Below are 9,881 nucleotides of genomic sequence, written 5' to 3'. Positions count from 1 at the left end.
GTGGAAACTTTGATATGGTCTGAAACTTCCCCTAATGATCCAGCACAAATGCAGGAGGCCATCACTATAGTCCTGTTTGGTCTGTTCTCATCTGAAAATGATTCACACAAACTTGTTGAATTTTACATGACCCAAGAGCCAGCTTTTGTTCAAATACACAGTTAATGAACAGAGTACATTTTTCAGGTTACATGAGGTAATGTCACTTGCCACTCAAAATGATTCAGTGTTAGCAAGATTTTTCCCTTCCTCCTGCATGCCATCTCCAGTCTTTCGCTATAACATCAAAAGTCACTAGTGATTCTGTTGTCCTTCTTTTACAGCTGGACATATTCCTATCTGGGGTGTTGGCCAGTGGCCAGAATGTTGTGGCTTGTGGGGCATTCTTTTTTCTGGTGGGGCTGAAGTTCTCCGTGCAGAAAGAAAAGCCAGAATTCTGAGGATTATGACTCAGCTACTCTTCTCTCTCTGAATCTACATAGGTGTTCTTATGCGAGCAATCACCCTTAGCCTATTAACCATTTATCCAAAAGAAAGCTGTTACCAGGATAGATCTCTAAATTGCAAGCTGTCAATAAATTTAAATGACAGTTCTCAGCTGCTGCAAGTTAATCACTTCTGCCAGCCTAACCAACAATTCTGATAAAAAGATGACAGGTACGGATGATGACTTCTATAGTCAAGAAATCTAATGGGCAGAAAAACTCTCTTAAAGGAGACCAGTTTCTTGACACAGAGTTAGAAGGGATCCTAGATGTCACCTACTCCAACCCCTTTGCTCAGTGCAGGAATTAGTCAACTACAGCACCCCACTCTGTTTAAAAGAGTGCACACCTTTAAAAAAATGTTTTTAAATGATTGAAAAAAATCAGTTACAGGAGAAATTCTTGTGGGGCTGTGCTTTTAAGAAAGGCGGCAGAGCCCCCAAAAGCCCCACCATAGCTACGGGCCTGCTGGGATGCACAACATATGGCACATAGATCCCTTCCAGTCCGGCTTCCACCTGGGACATGGGACGGAGACAATCAAGTTGCATATGCAAACGACCTCTGTGTTCTGAGGCAAAGGCTAATGAGGCTGCATATGCAAATAACCTCTGTGTTCTGACTGGCTATGGGGGGGGAGGAACAGCAAACTGTTTAGAATGTTGGAGGCAAGACTCAAGCAATGCAGCCAGTGGATAGGGACAGATTCTGAGTGACACACCAGGGTGCCAACCAATTCCGGAGCGTGTGGAATGTTCTAGAGAAGTGCTGCCACCATTAGGGTTTTATATATAAGGGAGATAATTCTCTGGCTTGTTGTGTGACTTTATTAAGGGATATCTATTGAGTTTGTTGGAAGAGGTGACTCTACACATGGACATCATCAGATGGGCAACACAGAAATCAGTAATCAGCACCATCCTGAAGAAAAAGAAATGCAAGAAAGCAAAGTGGCTGTCTGAAGAGGCTTTACAAATAGCAGAGGAAAGAAGGAAAGTGAAAGGCAAAGGTGCAAAGGGAAGATATACCCAACTGAATGCAGATTTCCAGAGAACAGCAAGGAGAGATAAGGAGGCTTTCCTAAACGAACAATGCAAAGTAATAGAGGAAAACAATAGAATGGGAAGGACTAGAGATTTCTTCAAGAAAATTGGAGAAATCAAGAGAACATTCTGTGCAAACTGGCCACGATAACTGTGCAACTGAACAACAAATTGAGTTTGTAAAACCAAAAATTCTAATTAAATTCTAATTAAAAATGCCTCACCTCACTGGAGAATAAGGATTTCATTCCAAGAATTTTTATGGATTTTGGATGCTAGTAGCAGAAAGGAAAACCTGTGAGCCTTACCTAAATTCTGCCAGACTCAGATGGTCATGATCACTAACTGTTGTGTTTGGGGGAACAAAGCAAACTGGATTGTTGTCTCCATTTACTGAAATTCTCTTAACAGATGCGCTTCAGTTGCCTGGGCAGGCTGTGCTCACCAAATCAAGCAAACTAGGGCAGTGAAACATCCTTGTGCATGTATGTTGTGTAAAACCATTGTTAAGGCTAACTGTGGTTAATAAACCATCTTCAAACCATGGTTTCAGACCTTGTTTTGAAGTATCCTAACTAGCCATCTTTCCCATTAACATACCGATAAGCTTTCATGGAGCTGTATGTCACCCATCTTGACTGTCCATTCGAACTGATCAAAGTGGCAAAATATAAGACAGTATAGATAAATCTTGTGGTTGTTTTAATTCAGTGTCACTATTGTATAGGGGAAGCCAGCCAGTATAACCTGGAATTTCTGGCTCCAGGTACATAGTGAAATGGATACAAATAGCTCACAGCTAACTTTTATGGATTAAAGTTATAAATAAAATAACAGAAAATAGCAGGAAGATTGGAGGTAGAGTGCAGGACTTAGAGAATGCTTAGAGGGAGCTAGAAAGGGCAATACCCATTGAGCTACCACCATGCATGTAGGACATAAGTTCAGTTTCCATCTCTAGTGAATTATAACATCAAAACGGGGGTAAAAATCATAACATTAAAATAATTCAATGCATGTGCAAACACTAAACTGAAAGGACACCATGATGGCACACTTGAATGGTCTACAGTGTTACCTACAGTGCTAGTGCCTCCAGACAGACAGCTTAAAATGTGTTTGTTGACAGGAAAAAACGGTTGCAAGCACAAACTGTCTCTGTCTAGTATGTAAACTACTGTAACTAAGGCTGAGGTCAGACTGGCACTTTGAAGCGCGAAGGAGTCATGGCAAAAAGATCCGGCACAAACTGTTCTGCGTTTCCCCGGTCACACTGCGCCGACTGATGCGGAAGCATACCGGGGAGGAGGCGCAAGGGGGCGTGCGCACTGTTGACCTGCCCCTGGCAGAGGCACGGCTGTAAGGCACGGCTTTCTTTTTGGTAATCCGGAGATATGCACTTATGCGCATATGTGCATGTGTGCATAAGCGCACAAGCAATTGCAGCTTTCGGCGTTCACACTTTGTTGGTGAGGGATGACCGTGGAATGACCGTGCTCTCCAGGGTTTGCTACCACTTTCACCAGGTACTTTTTAAACTCGGGAGGCAAGCGCTACAAGACGGGCTGAGTACGGCTGGGGAACGCCTGACAGATGTGCCTGCCCCTTTAATCAGTTTGTGAAACATTTCTGGCACGTGCCTATCTCGGGGCAAACTGTCAGTCTGAACTCATCCTAAGACATTTTTAATTCAATATACCTTAAATTTGCTAAGCTTGTTCTCCTGAAGCAATTTTATACTAAACTTCATGGTAATAGGATAAATAATCTCATTTTTATAAGGAACAGGGGTTTCATGGTGTGAAGGAATAGATTCACAAGCCCAGTTCCCTTGGGACACAAGAAGCCAGAAAAACCCTGCAGTCATCCCAAGTCTCTGCTCAGCAATGTCACCCCTTTCCCTTACTCCAAACCTCTCTATGTAGTAACTGCCACCATCAATGAATCTGAGTGAGTAGCCCCTGCTAGATGGATTTGTACATCTAGCACTCTGTATCTGTGCTGACATCTAAAGGATCTACCTAGCTGTTGTACCTCGTGCTTCACTCATACTACCTAGCACAGAGAGATCAATCACACCTTCATAATTTCCAGCTATCGTGCTTAAGAGGTGGCAAATTCACTCACTGTCCTTCCACTTTACTGCTCTTTGGATAGCAAAACCAAATAAGCATGGTGTGTTTACATAGATCAGGCTTTCAGCATTCAAAATAAAAGAATGGTTAATAAACAAAAATAAAAAGAGTACACATGGTCTGTTCAAATATCAGGCTGAGCAAGGATACAAAGAAAAGGCAAAAAATGACTGTTTTACCATACACTCTATACTTATTCTAAACAATGTTTAATTAGGATAGGCTAGTAACTCCTGTAAATTGCTACATTTAAAAGTAAAACATAACCTTTGGTCTTAGAGTTGGGATTTATCCCATTGTACCTTGACATGTGGTCAAGATGGAGTCCCTATGTAAAACTTAGTCCTTCATCACTTGTGCCCACCCAAGAAAGATGAACATGAGAGCTTCTTATCTCCTGAGAATTTTATAATTCTTCTTTAAGAATACACCCCCCTCTAGAGTCATTTTGGTCTTTCTGAATCAAGAGGAAGAAATTACTGTCTAGACTTTTGGCTGCCCTAGTCTCTGTTCTTTTGGGTGTGACATGCCAGCAAGGTGTGAGATATTCTTATTTTAGCCAGATCCATTTGCAAAACTAAGCTCTGGAGTGCTTTGTGCTTGGCAGAAAGATGACTTACCCACTTTGGAGAGCCAGTTTGGTGTAGTGGTTAGGAGCGTGAACTGTAATCTGGGAGACCTGGGTTTGATTCCCCACTCCTCCACATGCAGCTGCTGGGTGACCTTAAGTCAGTCACAGTTCTCTCAGAGCTGTCCTCTCAAGAGCAGTCCTTGAAAGAGCTCTCTCAGCCCCACCTACCTCACAGAGTGTCTGTTTTGGGGAGAGGAAGGGAAGGAGATTGTAAACTGCTCTGAGACTCCAAGTGAATAGTGTGATATAAATCCAATTTCTTCCTCTTTTTTTCTTTCTCTTTCTCCTCCAGCTAGGAATTTTCAGCCAGGTCCCAGCTCATGAACTAAGCACAGTCCCAATGGCTGTATTATTGGGGTGAACTCTTGGGTGAAGGGCATTTCTCCACAGATGGTTTCAACAGAAATGTGGCATGCTTTACACTGTAGATCTGTTCCAATACCTCTGTGATGAAGAATTATGCAGGAAAATAAATCAGAAACTAACTTGAATGTAATCTTATAGGTTTCTTCATTCCATCATGAACTGGGATTTGCTCAAAGTAATTTGAACTACATTTTCTAAAGTATTTATTTACTACAGCCTGTAGTTAGTGATGTTGCCCAACTGGGTATGTACCTGACTTGGTATCCAAAATTGTCTTGCTCTGTGAAGAACCTACGGTACAATTCAGGGCACAGGGCCAGAGGTGAGAAGCAGGTTCAAGAAAAGGTCATGACTCAGGAGACTGAATGAGCAATGCAAAGTGTAAGAGGCCATAATGCATAATCCAAGGCATGTAGGATAAAGTTCCAATAAGTCATTTTGCTCCTGGCCTTGATACTTGTGCAGTCATAAAACTGGCTCTCTTCCTGTCAAATTATTCTGATGTCACACAACTTCCTGCCATGTAGTTGCAACTCAGTGGAATGCATGTTCCATGAATCCCAGATACAGAACACTTGAAGACGATTGGCTACGTGGTAACCTGAAAGCCCAGTAGTTACAAAGCCTGAGACTTCATGATTGGTTCCCGGAGCCAGAACTCTGTCAGATGATGTCAGATCAAGACGGGAAATGCAGCTCAGGAGATGTAATGTTGTGTTATATAGGCTGCAGCAGCTAGCTCAGTGGCATGGGCTGTGTGGTGCTGGGTCTGGACTGTTAGGAGTCCTAGTCTGAGTGTTGCCTGGTGTGTTACCTACTAACAGGGCTTTTTTTGTAGAAAAAGCCCAGCAGGAACTCATTAGCATAACAGGCCACACCCAATAGCAGGAACTCATTAGCATATTGGCCACACCCCTGACAGCACAACTCATTAGCATATTTGCATAGCATATTTGTTACCCACATGTTACCAGAAGTGTGGTCATCCAGCCACACCAACCTTTTGCTTCTTATTCTGTTTACCTTGTTTGTTGTCAAAACCCAGAGCTTTTTTTGTAGCAGGAACTTCTTTGCATGTTAGGCCACACACCCCTAATGTAGCCAATCCTAATGAGTTTCTGCTGTTGGGTGTGGCCTATTATGATAATGAGTTCCTGCTGGGCGTGGCCAACTTGGGAGCCAGCTGGAACTCCGTTCCTGTGCGTTCCTGCCCAAAAATAGCCCTGCCTACTAACAATGCTGTATCACAAACAGAGAGTTTTTATTCTGAAAAGCTCTTGCCTGGCTTGTGTGTGTACAGTGCCATAAAGTTACAGCCCACTTATGGCAACCTCACAGGGTTTTCCAGGCAAGTGACTAACAGAGGTGGTTTGCCATTGCCTTCCTCTGCATAGCAACCCTGGAATTCCTTGGTGGTTTCCCGTCCAAATACTAACCACAGCTTCTCTGGCTTGGAATGTTATATAAGACACTGACCATGTGTGAACAGTGTTCAGCTGATGAGGCATTCTCTGATCGGCTGCTTTGCGGATCATGTGGAGAAGTTCCTTAATGCTAACTGCTTTCTCTTAATGATTCTCTCATTGATTGGTGGAAACTATGGAAACAAATCAGCCAATCTAGCTGAGTTTTGTTTGACGAGAATCTTCTGCTTGGGTCAATTGATACTGTTGATTGTTGCTTACAAATATTTGATGTGCTTGTTGTTTCTTGTTCAGATATAAAACTTGTTCTTGGGATGCAAAAGTTTAAGTACAGTTCCCAGGACAGATGTATAATAATTATGTGTAACACTTGTAAGTACACATGCATGCACCAACACAACACAAAATCTTAGAAACAGATAAACTTTTCCTGAACACCGTCTGTTAATCTCATCCATCTTCCAGGAAGCTCATACCTATATCCCCCTGATATGAGGCATGGAGTTTGTTGTTATTAATTATGCCAGCTACTGTTGTATTGGTTTTATTGTTGCTATTGTTTTATGGATTTTATGCTGTAAACCACCCTGAGGTCACTCATGGGATTGGGTGGTATTATAATAATAATAATAATAATAATGGCAGCAGACATGAGTCTCCCTCCATTTTATCTACACAGCGACTCTGTTAGGTGGAGGGAGAAGGAAAGGCCTAAGGTCACCCAGAGGGCTTCATGACTGAGTGGGAATTTGAATTCAGGATTTCAAGGTCCTAATTTGACATTCTAACCACCATACCAAAACTGACTCATACTCAGAGGTCATTTCGGGGGGGGGGGAACGTGGGGGAACGCAGTTCCCCCGGGGGAGGTGCAGGGGGCGGGGCCCATGATGAAGCCCCGCCCCCTGCTTCCGGCCGCCCCGCTTCCAGCCCTCATTCAGCCAGGAGGAGGCAGGAGAAGAGGGAGGGTAAGTTGCTTCCTCCCCGCCTCTCCCCACCCCTGCCTGCCTGGGGCCAGGGAGGGCCTTGGCAGGGCTTCCTCGCACTCCCGCTGGCCTTGCAGGTCCACCGCCGGGCCCCTGACGTCAGGGGGTGTGGCATATGCTAATGAGTTATGCTAATGAGTTCCCCTAGCTCTTTTTCTATGAAATGACCCCTGCTCATACTCACCAAGAAAGCTTGTTAATATTAAGCCAGATCTGGTTCAAGAGAGTTTGCCCATCGCTACTGGCAATACTTGGGATGCCTGGCAGCAGTATTAGACAGCAATTGTTCTTGGTGATATTGCAATAATACTGGAGCACACAACAGGATATTAATTAACAGAGGCAAACAGTGCGATAGAGGATTCCAGAGCTGGGAACTGCTTGGGGCAGCCTCACGAGGGGGGAGCTGATGCACCCCAGGGCCCTGGTTCGTTCCCTGCCATTGGCAGCATGGAAGTAATCAGGAATGGGCTTCTGTACCATCGTTGTCACCAGCTGGACCCAGGTTTTGCCACAGGGGCTTGGCTTGGCTTGGACCAGGTGCCAGTGTCAGTGTAGCAGGAGGCAACTGGAGGATCTTTCTTGGGGTGACAAAATGAAACCGACCTTGGAGGATTCAACTGCAAAGTTTTATGTTTGTGTTTTACCCTTTCTCACTGACGTGTCCCAAAGTCAAGAATTAATTTAAGGAACTAAAGGAGCAAAGCTGAGCAGGATGGCACTGTAAATATATAAGCTTCCTGGTTCGTTAGAAAGCACCCCTCGACTGTGAACTTTCATGGCAATTAATTCTTAGCCACTAGAAAAATCTTCACTTCTGGGCTCAGCAGCAACTAAAGCTTATTGCTGGCAGCAGCTATGCTATTTAGTAATAAAGGCAAATCTAACCAGCAAAATGAATATACAAGAGACCTAATTATTCTAGGAAACTTTTGAAGTCTCCTCCTCTAATGGTGTTCTTTGATGTCTCTATTGGAACAAACAAAGACATTAAACACACTTCACTTTTAATGTTCATCTCTTAGTGCCTGATACGCCATTATCATTAGTGTAAAGATCATTAACTTCTATTCTTTGGCAACAAGGATTCTGTAGGAGTTGAGGCAGACCTCTCCAAGATCCTGATTATCCTGGGGGTCCTCACCTCCACCACATGGCTTTAAAGCGTCTTTGAGTTCAGAGACTGAACTGTGCTTTAAAACGCACAGCACTAGAAATAGAACTACAAAGGAAAAAGAGGTCAGAGCTAAAGAGAGAATAAGCAAGTAAGATGGCTAACACGGCAGCTGAAGAAACAGGGATATGTGGTTACTATGAGATCTTTGCCCAGAGCCTTTTATGCTAATAGTTAGGGATCAAATATTTAATGTTAAGGCCCACAACAACCCTGTAGGGTAAGAACAAACTAACATAGCAACTGGTCCAAGATGACTCAGGGCTCTTCTGCATTCTCATTTTTGGGAAAGGGAAAGAGAGGTGGGGAAAGAAACCTTACACCAGCTGGAATGGAACAGAAGTATTCCCTGAAGCCACTGGGAAGGAAGGGAATGGAGGACATGTTACAATATACCCAAGATATGCAGGAAAACAACTGCAGTCAGCCGCACATGACAGTCCATGGGATGCAAAGATTATGCACTGGCTGGGATGCGGCCTTTGGATGAACAAGCAGGTGCAAGCCAGAGCCAATGAGGAAGGAAGACTCCCCCACTGCTCCTGCCCTCCAGGCTTCCCACTGCTAGGGGTTAGCACTTCTTCACGCCTCCTCACCTGGCATTCCCCCGTCCCAGCTGCACCCACCATGGGTGCTAGCAGGTAAACCTGGCAGGGAAGGGCAGGGGGGTAGAAGGGTTCACATAGTCCTGAATGGAAGGGGGGAGGGCAAAGAATGGCAACAAACCGCTAAAGCGTCGATGGAGCGTGAGTGCCACAGATGGGAGGGGCTGGGTGAGATCTCAATGGTAAGCAGTCCTTCCATTCTGTACAGTGGAGGGGAGGGGAGGGGTGGCAGTCACTCTTCCTATTTGACAGTCATCATCTGTACAAACTCTTCATAATTGGCTTGTCCATCCCCATCTATGTCAGCTTCTCGGATCATCTCATCAGCTTCCTCATCCGTCAGCTTCTCACCCAGGTTGGTCATGACGTGACTTAGCTCTGCAGTGCTAATATATCCATTGCCATCCTTGTCAAAGACCGAGAAGGTCTCGCAGATCTCTTCCTCGTTGTCTGTGTCCTTCATCTTTGGGGCCATCACAGTGAGGAATTCTGGGAAATCAATGGTGCCATTTCCATCAACATCCTCCTTGTTGATCATGTCTTGCAATTCAGCCTCTGTGGGGTTCTGCCCCAGAGAGTGCATGACGGTGCCAAGTTCCTTGGTGGTGATAGTGCCATCACTATCCTTTCGAAGCGGGAGAAGGCCTCCTTGAACTCTGCAATCTGCTCCTCTGTCAACTGGTCAGCCATGGTGATGGGAGGGGAGGGGACCAGGCATTGTGACCTTTCAGCTCTATGCTGGTGTCGGTCTCCTTCCACCGTGGGCTGAATCGTTGCCCCCTCCCCACTCTTCTCATGCCCAACAGCAGAACACTAATGTTTCTGTTCTGCATTCTCATTTTCCTCACTTGAGTATCTCTATTGCTTTGGGGGGGGGGGTTCTTTTCTGTACGTGCTTTGCTCTCTCTAGTGGTCGATTTGATCTTGCATTGCTGCATGTCTGTCATATATCCCTGCAAATTTAAACTGCAGGTCTTTATACTGGACATACAGTGATGTAATATCGATCAATCAATCAATCATCAGCTTTAT

The 9,881-nt window shown here is 44.6% G+C and overlaps 1 pseudogene; it reads right to left on the bottom strand.

The window, feature by feature from the left end:
- Positions 1 to 9,090: 9,090 nt before the first annotated feature.
- Positions 9,091 to 9,542, bottom strand: LOC107115862 (annotated as a pseudogene).
- Between the last annotated feature and the right edge of the window lie 339 nt (positions 9,543 to 9,881).

The sequence above is a fragment of the Gekko japonicus genome, unplaced genomic scaffold, assembly GCF_001447785.1.
Source record: "Gekko japonicus isolate JY-2015 unplaced genomic scaffold, Gekko_japonicus_V1.1 scaffold38, whole genome shotgun sequence".
Classification (NCBI taxonomy): domain Eukaryota; kingdom Metazoa; phylum Chordata; class Lepidosauria; order Squamata; family Gekkonidae; genus Gekko; species Gekko japonicus.
Note: the sequence above shows the minus strand (reverse complement) of the source record. Positions and strands in the feature narration are given on the sequence as shown.